Below are 13,123 nucleotides of genomic sequence, written 5' to 3' on the forward strand. Positions count from 1 at the left end.
GCCAAAGCTTATGGTTTAAATTCTGATTTAATTCCATCGTTTGCGCGATAGCGCAACAGGTCATCTAGTATGATCAAGAAGAGTGAAAAGTCTAAGCTTGAGGATGCCCCCGTGGTTCATCCCTGCATATTTCAAGAAGACTCAAGCGTCTAAGCTTGGGGATGCCCAAGGCATCCCCTTCTTCATCAACTTATCAGGTTTCTTCTATTGAAACTATATTTTTATTCGGTCACATCATATGTGTTTTACTTGGAGCGTCTGTGTGTTTATTTTCGTTTGTTTGTGTTTGAATAAATTCGGATCCTAGCAATCCTTGTGTGGGAGAGAGACACGCTCCGCTTTTTCATATGAACGCTTGTTCTTCGTTTTACTTTTAATGTTCAATGATAAAAGTTGGAAGCTACAATACTTATTGATATTTGGTTGGAAACAGAAAATGCCTCATAATGTCTTGGATAATTTGACACTTGGCAATTGTTTTGAGCTCTCAAGTAGATCATGATTAAAGTTTTTTCATGTAGTTTAAACCTATTAGTGGAGAACTACCGTATAGCTTGTTGAAATTGGTTTGCATGATTGGTCTCTCTTAAGGTCTAGATATTTTCTAGTAAAAGTGTTTGAGCAACAAGGAAGACAGTGTAGAGTATTATAATGCTTGCAATATGTTCTTATGTAAGTTTTGCTGTACCGGTTTATACTTGTGTTTGCTTCAAATAGCCTTGCTAGCCTAAGCCTTGTATCGAGAGGGAATACTTCTCATGCATCCAAAATCCTTGAGCCAACCACTATGCCATTTGTGTCCACCATACCTACCTACTATGTGGTATTTCCTGCCATTCCAAGTAAATACTTCATGTGCTACCTTTAAACAATTCAAAATTTACTATCTCTTATTTGTGTCAATGTTTTATAGCTCATGAGGAAGTATGTGGTGTTTTATCTTTCAATCTTGTTGGGCAGCTTTCACCAATGGACTAGTGGCTTCATCCGCTTATCCAATAATTTTGCAAAAAGAGCTGGCGCGGGGTTCCCAGCCCCCAATTAATTAACTTCATTAATAATTCTCTTCACATGTTTTGCTCTGATTCATCAGTAAGCAACTTAATTTTGCAAATAGACACTCCTCCATGGTATGAGATTGTTGGAAGGCACCCGAGGATTCGGTTAGCCATGGCTTGTGTAAGCAAAGGTTGGGAGGAGTGTCAACCATAAATAAAACTAAAGTACATGTGTAAACAAAAGAGAAGAGGGATGATCTACCTTGCTGGTAGAGATAACGTCCTTCATGGGAGCCGCTCTTTGAAAGTCTGTTTAGCAAGGGGGTTAGAGTGCCCACTACCATTCGTTGACAACAACAAACACCTCTCAAAACTTTACTTTTATGCTCTCTATATGATTTCAAAAACTTAAAAAGCTCTAGCACATGATTTAATCCCTGCTTCCCTCTGCGAAGGGCCTTTCTTTTACTTTATGTTGAGTCAGTTTACCTACTTCCTTCCATCTTAGAAGCAAACACTTGTGTCAACCGTGCATTGATTCTTACATACTTGCTTATTTGCATTCATTATATTACTTTATGTTGACAATTATCCATGAGATATGCATGTTGAAAGTTGAAAGCAACTGCTGAAACTTATATCTTCCTTTGTGTTGCTTCGATGCCTTTACTCTGAATTTATTGCTTTATGAGTTAACTCTCGTACAAGACTTTTGATGCTTGTCTTGAAAGTACTCTTTATGAAAAGTTTTGCTATATGTTATCTATTTGTTAGCAACTATAGATCATTGCCTTGAGTCACTTCATTCATTTCATATGCTTTGTAATAGTATGATCAAGGTTATGTAAGTAGCATGTCACTACAGAAATTATTCTTTTTATCGTTTACCTGCTCGGGACGAGCAGGAACTAAGCTTGGGGATGCTGATACGTCTCCAACGTATCCATAATTTCTGATGTTCCATGCTTGTTTTATGACAATACTTACATGTTTTGCTTGCACTTTATAATGTTTTTATGCATTTTACGGAACTAACCTATTAACAAGATGCCACAGTGCCAGTTCCTGTTTTCTGCTGTTTTTGGTTCCAGAAAGGCTGTTCGGGCAATATTCTCGGAATTGGACGAAATCAACGCCAAACCTCCTATTTTTCCCGGAAGGCTCCAGAACACCGAAGAAGAGTCGGAGAGGGGCCAGAGGGCCACCACACCATAAGGCGGCGCGGCCTAGCCTGGGCCCGCGCCAGCCTATGGTGAGGCGCCCTCAGGTGCCCCCTTGCGCCGCCTCTTCGCCTATAAAACCCCTTTCGACCTAAAAACGCAGTACCAATTGACGAAACTCCAGAAAGACTCCAGGGGCGCCGCCGCCATCGCAAAACTCCAATTCGGGGGACAGAACTCTCTGTTCCGGCACCCTGTCGGGACGGGGAAGTGCCCCCGGAAGCCATCTCCATCAACGCCATCGCCTCCATCATGCTCCGTGAGTAGTTCCCCATGGACTACGGGTTCTAGCTGTAGCTAGTTGGTATTCTCTCCCCCATGTACTTCAATACAATGATCTCATGAGCTGCCTTACATGATTGAGATTCATCTGATGTAATCGGTGTTGTGTTTGTTGGGATCCGATGGATGATACATTATGATTAGTCTATCTATAAAGTTTGTGAAGTTATTGTTGCTGCAATCTTGTTATGCTTAATGCTTGTCACTAGGGCCCGAGTGGCATGATCTTAGATTTGAGCTCTATACTTATTGCTTAGATTGTATCTACAAGTTGTATGCACATGTCACTGTCCGGAACCAAAGGCCCCGAAGTGACAGAAATCGGGACAACCGGAGGGGATGGTGGTGATGTGAGGGACACATGTTTTCACGGAGTGTTAATGCTTTGCTCCGGTACTCTATTAAAAGGAGTACCTTAATATCCAGTAGTTTCCCTTGAGGCCCGGCTGCCACCGGCTGGTAGGACAATAGATGTTGTGCAAGTTTCTCATTGCGAGCACGTACGACTATATATGGAAAACATGCCTACATGATTAATGAATTGATGTTCTTTCTTAATGCTTTATCAATCCTATCAATTGCCCAACTGTAATTTGTTCACCCAACACTTGTCACTTGTTATTGGAGAGTTACCACTAGTGTAGATCGCTGGGAACCCCGGTCCATCTTTCATCATCATATACTCGTTCTACATGTCACTGGAAGTAGTATCAACTATCTTCTGGTGCCATTACCTCTGTGTTACTATTACTGCTGCTGTGTTACTGTTACTATTGCTCTCATATTACTGCTACTTTCACATCACCCCTGTTACTAGTGCTTTTCCAGGTGCAGCTGAATTGACAACTCAGTTGTTAAGGCTTATAAGTATTCTTTACCTCCCCTTGTGTCGAATCAATAAATTTGGGTTTTACTACCCTCGAAAACTGCTGCGATCCCCTATACTTGTGGGTTATCAGAGCACATCAAAACAACGACACATGGTGAAGCTCTTGCCCTTGCTGCCGACCATGTCTCTGTACCTAGCATCGGCAATGCGATCCTACACATGCAAAAGGAACCAACAAATCGTCAATATCTCGCCGACGCTAAAACTAGAATTAAATTTCTGAAATATGCACTCACATATTCGTCGACAGTTGCGCCGCTAGGAGGATTGGACACCACTTGGTCCATTGCTGTTGCCCACCGGCTACACGCCGGTTTGATCGCGTCCCAACGACCTTGGAGGGATCGGTAGGTGCGATCGACAGGATGGAGACAGCATCCATCCCCACGGAGGCCCAAGCTCGGCACAAGGTGGCGTCTTCAACCTCCGTGTAGTTGTTGGCCCGCCTCTTTTTCCGATTTCCATCGGCCGTGACCTCCACCACACCGTCGTCCTCTTCCTCGTCCCCCTCGTCCCCTTCGTCCCCTTCTTCCCCTTCTTCCGCGCAGTAGTTCTCGTTGCCGAATGGCGGGAGTGGGTTAATGTTCACCTCCCCCCAACATCTCCATGTACGTGGTGGAATCGTTCCTAATTTGACGAGGCCTCAGTACGGGTTTGCAATGGAAAAAACGGAGGAAAGTTCATGTGTACCTTGCTGCGCCATCGTCGAGCACGGGATGGGCGGCGGCCGCGGTGGCTTCCGGAGGCGGCGGCGGCGTAGGCGGAGATGGGCAGGGAGGTGCGGGGCCACGGCTAGTCGCCGCCTTCACTTTGGTCCTTTTCGGACCCGAACTCTTCGGTCTCGCACGGACGGCCTTCGGCTTCACCGCCGACCCACCACCGGGGGCCGCCCCTGCACCGGCTTGCGGGAGCAGATGCGTTCCCGCGCGCCGCCTCTTCGCCGCAGTCGTCGACGAGACCGCGGGGGTTGCTTGCGCACAGTTGATGTGGTGTAGTAGCTTCCTTGTGACGGTAAAGCACTCGTCCGTTGGGAACCCCAAGAGGAAGGTATGATGTGTACAGCAGCAAGTTTTCCCTCAGTAAGAAACCAAGGTTTATCGAACCAGTAGGAGCCAAGAAGCACGTTGAAGGTTGATGGTGACGGAGTGTAGTGCGGCGCAACACCAGGGATTCCGGCGCCAACGTGGAACCTGCACAACACAACCAAAGTACTTTGTCCCAACGAAACAGTGAGGTTGTCAATCTCACCGGCTTGCTGTAACAAAGGATTAGATGAATAGTGTGGATGATGATTGTTTGCAGAAAATAGTAAAACAAGTATTGCAGTAGATTGTATTCGATTAAAAGAATGGACCGGGGTCCACAGTTCACTAGAGGTGCCTCTCCCATAAGATAAATAGCATGTTGGGTGAACAAATTACAGTTGGGCAATTGACAAATAGAGAGGGCATGACAATGCACATACATGATATGATGAATATTGTGAGATTCAATTGGGCATTACGACAAAGTACATAGACCGCTATCCAGCATGCATCTATGCCTAAAAAGTCCACTTTCAGGTTATCATCCGAACCCCTTCCGGTATTAAGTTGCAAGCAACAGACAATTGCATTAAGTATGGTGCGTAATGTAATCAATAACTATATCCTCGAACATAGCATCAATGTTTTATCCCTAGTGGCAACAGCACATCCACAACCTTAGAACTTTCATCATCCTGTCCTGCATTTAATGGAGGCATGAACCCACTATCGAGCATAAATACTCCCTCTTGGAGTTACTAGCAAAAACTTGGCCAGAGCCTCTACTAACAACGGAGAGCATGCAAGATCATAAACAACACATAGGTAATAGATTGATAATCAACATAACATAGTATTCTCTATCCATCGGATCCCAACAAACGCACATGTAGCTTTACAGATAGATGATCTTGATCATGTTAGGCAGCTCACAAGATCAGACAATGATAGCACAATGGGGAGAAGACAACCATCTAGCTACTGCTATGGACCCATAGTCCAGGGGTGAACTACTCACTCATCAATCCGGAGGCGACCATGGCGGTGTAGAGTCCTCCGGGAGATGATTCCCCTCTCCGGCAGGGTGCCGGAGGCGATCTCCTGAATCCCCCGAGATGGGATTGGCGGCGGCGGCGTCTCAGTAAGGTTTTCCGTATCGTGGCTCTCGGTACTGGGGGTTTCGCGACGGAGGCTTTAAGTAGGCGGAAGGGCAGAGTCGGAGGAGTCACGGGGGCCCCACACGCCAGGGCCGCGCGAGCCCCCCCTGGGCCGCGCCTCCCTAGTGTGGCGGCGCCCCGTGGCCCCACTTCGTCTCCCCCTAGGTCTTCTAGAAGCTTCGTGCAAAAATAGGACCGTGGGCTTTGATTTCGTCCAATTCCGAGAATATTTCCTTACTAGGATTTCTGAAACCAAAAACAGCAGAAAACAGCAACTGGCTCTTCGGCATCTCGTTAATAGGTTAGTGCCGGAAAATGCATAATAATGACATATAATGTGTATAAAACATGTGAGTATCATCATAAAAGTAGCATGGAACATAAGAAATTATAGATACGTTTGAGACATATCAAGCATCCCCAAGCTTAGTTCCTACTCGTCCCGAGTAGGTAAACGATAACAAAGATAATTTCTTAGTGACAATGCTACCAACATAATCTTGATCAATACTATTGTAAGCACATGTAATGAATGCAGCGATTTGAAACAATGGTAAATGACATGAGTAAACAATTGAATCATAAAGCAAAGACTTTTCATGAATAGTACTTAAAGACAAGCATCAATAAGTCTTGCATAAGAGTTAACTCATAAAGCAATAATTCAAAGTAAAGGTATTGAAGCAACACAAAGGAAGATGAAGTTTCAGCGGTTGCTTTCAACTTGTAACATGTATATCTCATGGATATTGTCGATGTAAAGTAATATAACAAGTGCAATATGCAAGTATGTAGGAATCAATGCACAGTTCACACAAGTGTTTGCTTCTTGAGGTGGAGAGAAATAGGTGAACTGACTCAACATAAAAGTAAAAGAAAGGTCCTTCAAAGAGGAAAGCATCGATTGCTATATTTGTGCTAGAGCTTTGGTTTTGAAAACAAGAAACAATTTTGTCAACGGTAGTAATAAAGCATATGAGTTATGTAAATTATATCCTACAAGTTGCAAGCCTCATGCATAGTATACTAATAGTGCCCGCACCTTGTCCTAATTAGCTTGGATTACCGGGATTATCATTGCAATACACATGTTTTAACCAAGTGTCACAAAGGGGTACCTCTATGCCGCCTGTATAAAGGTCTAAGGAGAAAGCTCGCATTGGATTTCTTGCTTTTGGTTATTCTCAACTTAGACATCCATACCGGGACAACATAGACAACAGATAATGGACTCCTCTTTTATGCATAAGCATGTAGCAACAATTAATGTTCTCATATGAGATTGAGGATATATGTCCAAAACTGAAACTTCCACCATGATTCATGGCTTTAGTTAGCGGCCCAATGTTCTTCTCTAACAATATGCATGCTCTAACCATTAAATGAGTGGTAAATCGCCCTTACTTCAGACAAGACGAACATGCATAGCAACTCACATGATATTCAACAAAGAAATAGTTGATGGCGTCCCCAGGAACATGGTTATCGCACAACAAGCAACTTAATAAGAGATAAAGTGCATAAGTACATATTCAATACCACAATAGTTTTTAAGCTATTTGTCCCATGAGCTATGTATTGTAAAGGTGAAGAATGGAAATTTTAAAGGTAGCACTCAAGCAATTTACTTTGGAATGGCGGAGAAATATCATGTGGTAGGTAGGTATGGTGGACACAAATGGCATAGTGGTTGGCTCAAGGATTTTGGATGCATGAGAAGTATTCCCTCTCGATACAAGGTTTAGGCTAGCAAAGTTATTTGAAACAAACACAAGGATGAAGCGGTGCAGCAAAACTCACATAAAAGACATATTGTAAACATTATAAGACTCTATACCGTCTTCCTTGTTGTTCAAACTCAATACTAGAAATTATCTAGACCTTAGAGAAACCAAACATGCAAATCAGATTTTAGCATGCTCTATGTATTTCTTCATTAATAAGTGCAAAGTATATGATGCAAGAGCTTAAACATGAGCACAACAATTGGCAAGTATCACATTATTCAAGATATTATACCAATTACCACATATATCATTTTCCGATTCCAACCATATAACAATTTAACGAAGAAGAAACTTTCGCCATGAATACTATGAGTAAAGCCTAAGGACATATTTTTCCATATGCAACAGCGGAGCGTGTCTCTCTCCCACACAATGAATGCTAGGATCCAACTTTATTCAAACAAAACAAAAAATAAAAACAAACTGACGCTCCAAGTAAAGTACATAAGATGTGATGGAATAAAAATATAGTTTCAGGGGAGGAACCTGATAATGTTGTCGATGAAGAAGGGGATGCCTTGGGCATCCCCAAGCTTAGACGCTTGAGTCTTCTTGATGTATGCAGGGGTGAACCACCGGGGCATCCCCAAGCTTAGAGCTTTCACTCTCCTTGATCATAGTGTATATCATCCTCCTCTCTTGATCCTTGAAAACTTCCTCCACACCAAACTCGAAACAAACTCATTAGAGGATTAGTGCATAATCAAAATTCACATATTCAGAGGTGACACAATCATTCTTTATACTTCTGGACATTGCACAAAGCTACTGAAAGTCAATGGAATCGAAAAATCCATCTAACATAGCAAAACAGTCAATGCAAAATAAAAGGCAGAATCTGTCAAAACAGAACAGTTCGTAAAGATGAATTTTTAACAGGCACCAGACTTGCTCAGATGAGAAAACTTAAAACTAATGAAAGTTGCGTACATATCTGAGGATCACTCACGTAAATTGGCATAATTTTCTGAGTTACCTACAGAGAATTTTACCCAGATTCGTGACAGCAAAGAAAACTGTTTCTGCGCAGTAATCCTAATCTAGTATCTTACTTCTATTAGAGACTTTACTTGGCACAACAATGCAATAAAACTAAGATAAGGAGAGGTTGCTACAGTATTAAACAACTTCCAAGACTCAAATATAAAGCAAAAATATTGTAGTAAAAACATGGGTTGTCTCCCATAAGCGTTTTTCTTTAACGCCTTTCAGCTAGGCGCAGAAAGTGTGTATCAAGTATTATCAAGAGATGAAGCATCAACATCATAATTTGTTCTAATAATAGAATCGAAAGGTAACTTCATTCTCTTTCTAGGGAAGTGTTCCATACCTTTCTTGAGAGAAAATTGATATTTAATATTACCTTCCTTCATATCAATGGTAGCACCAACAGTTCGAAGAAAAGGTCTTCCCAATATAATGGGACAAGATGCATTGCATTCAATATCCAAGACAACAAAATCAACGGGGACAAGGTTATTGTTAACGGTAATGCGAACATTATCAACTCTCCCCAAAGGTTTCTTTGTAGAGTTATCAGCAAGATTAACATCCAAATAACAATTTTTCAATGGTGGCAAGTCAAGCATATTATAGATTTTCTTAGGCATAACGGAAATACTTGCACCAAGATCACATAAAGCATTACAACCAAAGTCATTGACCTTCATCTTAATGATGGGCTCCCAACCATCCCCTAGCTTCCTAGGAATAGAAGCTTCGCGATTTAGTTTCTCTTCTCTAGCTTTTATGAGAGCATTTGTAATATGTTTCGTGAAAGCCAAATTTATAGCACTAGCATTAGGACTCTTAGCAAGTTTTTGTAAGAACTTTATAACTTCAGAGATGTGGCAATCATCAAAATCTAAACCATTATGATCTAAAGCAATGGGATCATTGTCCCCAATGTTGGAAAAAAATTCAGCAGTTTTATCACAGGCAGTTTCAGCAGTTTTAGCAGTTTCAGGTAATTTTTCGCGCTTTGCATTAGAAGTGGAAACATTGCTAACACCAATTCTTTTATTATTATTAGTAGGAGGTGCAGCAAATTGTGTAGCATTAGCATTACTAGTGGTGGTAATAGTCCAAACTTTAGCTACATTATTCTCTTTAGCTAGTTTTTCATTTTCTTCTCTTTCCCACCTAACATGCAGTTCAGCCATTAATCTTATATTCTCATTAATTCTAACTTGGATGGCATTTGCTGTAGTAATAATTTTATTTTCATTATCCCTATTAGGCATAACTTTCAATTTCAAAAGATCAACATCAACAGCAAGACTATCAACTTTAGAAGCAAGTATATCAATTTTCCCAAGCTTTTCTTCAACAGATTTGTTAAAAGCAGTTTGTGTACTAATAAATTCTTTAAGCATGGCTTCAAGTCCAGGGGGTGTATTCCTATTATTGTTGTAAGAATTCCCATAAGAATTACCATAGCCGTTGCCATTATTATAAGGATATGGCCTATAGTTGTTACTAGAATTTTTCCGGTAAGCATTGTTGTTGAAATTATTATTTTTAATGTAGTTTTCATCAACATGTTCTTCTTGAGCAACCAATGAAGCTAATGGAACATTATTAGGATCAACATTTGTCCTATCATTCACAAGCATAGACATAATAGCATCAATCTTATCACTCAAGGAAGAGGTTTCTTCGACAGAATTTACCTTCTTACCTTGTGGAGCTCTTTCCGTGTGCCATTCAGAGTAATTAATCATCATATTATCAAGAAGCTTTGTTGCTTCACCAAGAGTGATGGACATAAAGGTACCTCCAGCAGCTGAATCCAATAGGTTCCGCGAAGAAAAATTCAGTCCTGCATAAAAGGTTTGGATGATCATCCAAGTAGTCAGTCCATGAGTTGGGCAATTTTTAACCAAAGATTTCATTCTTTCCCATGCTTGTGCAACATGCTCAGTATCTAATTGTTTAAAATTCATTATGCTACTCCTCAAAGATATAATTTTAGCAGGGGGATAATATCTACCAATAAAAGCATCCTTGCATTTAGTCCATGAATCAATACTATTCTTAGGCAGAGATAGCAACCAATATTTAGCTCTTCCTCTTAGTGAGAAAGGGAACAATTTTAATTTTATTATATCACCATCTACATCTTTATACTTTTGCATTTCACAAAGTTCAACAAAATTATTGAGATGGGCAGCAGCATCATCAGAACTAATACCAGAAAATTGCTCTCGCATAACAAGATTCAGTAAAGCAGGTTTAATTTCAAAGAATTCCGCTGTAGTAGCGGGTGGAGCAATAGGTGTGCATAAGAAATCATTATTATTTGTGGTTGTGAAGTCACACAACTTAGTATTCTCAGCAGTATTCATTTTAGCAACAGTAAATAAAGCAAACTAGATAAAGTAAATGCAAGTAACTAATTTTTTTGTGTTTTTAATATAGCAAACAAGATAGTAAATAAAGTAAAACTAGCAACTAAATTTTTTGTGTTTTGTTTTAGTGCAGCAAACAAAGAAAGTAAATAAAATAAAGCAAGACAAAAACAAAGTAAAGAGATTGCGATGTGGAGACTCCCCTTGCAGCGTGTCTTGATTTCCCCGGCAACGGCGCCAGAAAAAGAGCTGCTTGCGCACAGTTGATGTGGCGTAGTAGCTTTCTTGTGACGGTAAAGCACTCATCCGTTGGGAACCCCAAGAGGAAGGTATGATGTGTACAGCAGCAAGTTTTCCCTCAGTAAGAAACCAAGGTTTATCGAACCAGTAGGAGCCAAGAAGCACGTTGAAGGTTGATGGTGACGGAGTGTAGTGCGGCGCAACACCAGGGATTCCGGCGCCAACGTGGAACCTGCACAACACAACCAAAGTACTTTGTCCCAACGAAACAGTGAGGTTGTCAATCTCACCGGCTTGCTGTAACAAAGGATTAGATGTATAGTGTGGATGATGATTGTTTGCAGAAAATAGTAAAACAAGTATTGCAGTAGATTGTATTCGATTAAAAGAATGGATCGGGGTCCACAGTTCACTAGAGGTGCCTCTCCCATAAGATAAATAGCATGTTGGATGAACAAATTACAGTTGGGCAATTGACAAATAGAGAGGGCATGACAATGCACATACATGATATGATGAATATTGTGAGATTCAATTGGGCATTACGACAAAGTACATAGACCGCTATCCAGCATGCATCTATGCCTAAAAAGTCCACTTTCAGGTTATCATCCGAACCCCTTCCGGTATTAAGTTGCAAGCAACAGACAATTGCATTAAGTATGGTGCGTAATGTAATCAATAACTATATCCTCGAACATAGCATCAATGTTTTATCCCTAGTGGCAACAGCACATCCACAACCTTAGAACTTTCTCACATCGTCCTGCATTTAATGGAGGCATGAACCCACTATCGAGCATAAATACTCCCTCTTGGAGTTACTAGCAAAAACTTGGACAGAGCCTCTACTAACAACGGAGAGCATGCAAGATCATAAATAACACATAGGTAATAGATTGATAATCAAAATAACATAGTATTCTCTATCCATCGGATCCCAACAAACGCACATGTAACTTTACAGATAGATGATCTTGATCATGTTAGGCAGCTCACAAGATCAGACAATGATAGCACAATGGGGAGAAGACAACCATCTAGCTACTGCTATGGACCCATAGTCCAGGGGTGAACTACTCACTCATCAATCCGGAGGCGACCATGGCGGTGTAGAGTCCTCCGGGAGATGATTCCCCTCTCCGGCAGGGTGCCGGAGGCGATCTCCTGAATCCCCCGAGATGGGATTGGCGACGGCGGCGTCTCAGTAAGGTTTTCCGTATCGTGGCTCTCGGTACTGGGGGTTTCGCGACGGAGGCTTTAAGTAGGCGGAAGGGCAGAGTCGGAGGAGTCACGGGGGCCCCACACGCCAGGGCCGCGCGGGCCCCCCCCTGGGCCGCGCCGCCCTAGTGTGGCGGCGCCCCGTGGCCCCACTTCGTCTCCCCCTAGGTCTTCTGGAAGCTTCGTGCAAAAATAGGACCCTGGGCTTTGATTTCGTCCAATTCCGAGAATATTTCCTTACTAGGATTTCTGAAACCAAAAACAGCAAAACAAAGAATCGGCTCTTCGGCATCTCGTTAATAGGTTAGTGCCGGAAAATGCATAATAATGACATATAATGTGTATAAAACATGTGAGTATCATCATAAAAGTAGCATGGAATATAAGAAATTATAGATACGTTTGAGACGTATCAGGGGTCACAGGGGTCGGAGCGGTGGCCGGGATTGTCGGTGGAGCGGCGGAAGAGGCGGCGACCACGGGAGACGGTGCCGGCGCCGGCGGGGTAGCAACGGCGGCCGGCGGGGTAGCAACGGCCGCCGGCGGGGTCGATTCGAGACTCATCGGGGACAAATCGGAGGTTGGCGGCGCAGAGGAAGCGAGGGCGCACAGATCGGCTGGGGTGGCGGCGGTTGGGACGAGCTGAAGGTTCCCTCGCGCGCAAATTAGGGATTGTGTTCGGGCTGCGTTCGGTTCGCTCCGTCGGCCCCTACAAATAGATGGAGCGAACCGAACGCAGCCCGAAAATATATTTTCGGTTTTGGGCCGTTTTCGGTCACTGATCGGTGCCGTTTTTCGCCCCGAACCCGTAAAACGGCGGTTATTTTTCGGTTTTGGGCTTTTTACAATCTCTGTTAAAGATGCTCTTAGCAGTATCCAAAAACTCGCGAAATTCGTTCACATCGGACCGGAAGGCGGCTGGTGATGGCTTTTTTTTACAGCCGGCCTTTTATA

Source organism: Lolium perenne, chromosome 4, assembly GCF_019359855.2.
Source record: "Lolium perenne isolate Kyuss_39 chromosome 4, Kyuss_2.0, whole genome shotgun sequence".
In the NCBI taxonomy this organism is placed as follows: domain Eukaryota; kingdom Viridiplantae; phylum Streptophyta; class Magnoliopsida; order Poales; family Poaceae; genus Lolium; species Lolium perenne.